Source organism: Tympanuchus pallidicinctus, unplaced genomic scaffold, assembly GCF_026119805.1.
Source record: "Tympanuchus pallidicinctus isolate F22 unplaced genomic scaffold, pur_lepc_1.0 scaffold18, whole genome shotgun sequence".
Taxonomy (NCBI): domain Eukaryota; kingdom Metazoa; phylum Chordata; class Aves; order Galliformes; family Phasianidae; genus Tympanuchus; species Tympanuchus pallidicinctus.
The window spans coordinates 717,838-719,312 of record NW_026294699.1 but is presented as its reverse complement, the minus strand read 5'-3'; positions in this window follow the sequence as shown (position 1 = coordinate 719,312).

The window sequence follows — 1,475 nt, the reverse complement described above, 5'->3', positions numbered from 1 at the left end:
TCCCCCACATCTTGCCTCTGCTCTCTCTTTTTTCGGTCTTCTCTGTCCTGCTGACCTTTCCCTCACTTCTGGCTACATCCAGCTGGCTGTCTCTTTTTCCCCTCAGTGCTTCTATCCTGTTTCTTTTTGCTCTTCCTCAGTCTGTGACTTGCAGCCCATCTCCATTTTATCCCTCTCCCTCTCCCTCTCTGTCCCGATCTGCATCCCTCTCCTGTACCTCACACCCTCCCCCCAATGCTGGTGCTCTGCTCTGTCCCTTCCTTCCACCGCCCAAACATTCTCTACCCCTGCTCCCTCCCTTCTCTCCCTCACCTCCTGCTTCTCTCTCTATCCCTCTGCTCTGTCCCCATTCCCTTTTTCATTTCCTCTCTTTTTTTCCCCCTCAGTCAGACTGTCCTGCTCCTTTGCTCCTGGGTTTCTGTGTCAGTCAGTCTGCCCTTCTTCCCACATTTCTCTCAGTATATCTATTCTGCTCCCTATGTCTCCTTTTACTCTTTCTGCACCCCATTGCCTTGTTTCCTGTTCATCTCATTTTCTCTCTGTCCAGCTGCCCACCTGTGTATTTTCCTACAGCAAGGCCCTGCTCTCTGTTCCTGTCTCATCCTCCATCCCTGCTCTCCACCCCATGATTTTTTTTTCTCCTCGTCATGCTCCCTGTCCTTCTTTCTGCTTCTTGCTGTCCCTTAGCCCTTTCCTCACTCCTGTTCTATCCCCCATGACAGGCTCACCCTGTCTGTCCCTCAGTGCCTCTTGTCTCTTTTTGCTGTTTCTCACTCCCAGTCCTGCCCCTCTCTCTGCCTTCTCTCTGCTCTGTGCCCTCCTTTTCTGTCCCTGTGTTACTCTGTTATTCTCCTGCTCTGTCCTGGTCCTCTCAGCACCTTTTGCTTTTCCATCCCTCAGTTCTGCTGCCTGTCACTAATCTCTTTCCCAAGCTTTCTTCCCCCCATACCTCTCATTCTCTTCCTAGCATTCTTTCCTACTTCTTCTCCCTCTGCTTTTCCCTACTCTTGCATCCCACGCCGTTATTCTCTTCATTGTGTTTTCTTACTCTTCACCTTTCCTTGCAGTCTCTCTGTTGTATTCACTGCCCCCTAGCAGGGAATCTTTCTGTGACCCTGCCATTCATTTTCTTTTTGCCTTGCAGTCCATTATATTTCGAACTTCTCCCTCACTCTGTGCTGCTTCCTGTCTCCACATCTTTCTTGTCTAAGTCCAACACTTTTCTGTCAGATCTGTCTTGCTTCCTGCCTTGTCTCTTCTCTCTGCTTTCCTTCCTGTCCCTTTGTGTCCCACCACCCCTCCATTTCACGTCCTCTCCCTCCTCTCACCATCTTTGCAGCCTTTCTTTCTCTGGTTCTGTCTCAACCTGTCCTGCTTTGTGTTTCTATGGATGCAGTTGCCCCTTACCCTTATCCTTCCTCCAGATTTTTCCCATCTCGATCTCTGCCTTGCTGCCCCCACATTTGTTTCTCCTG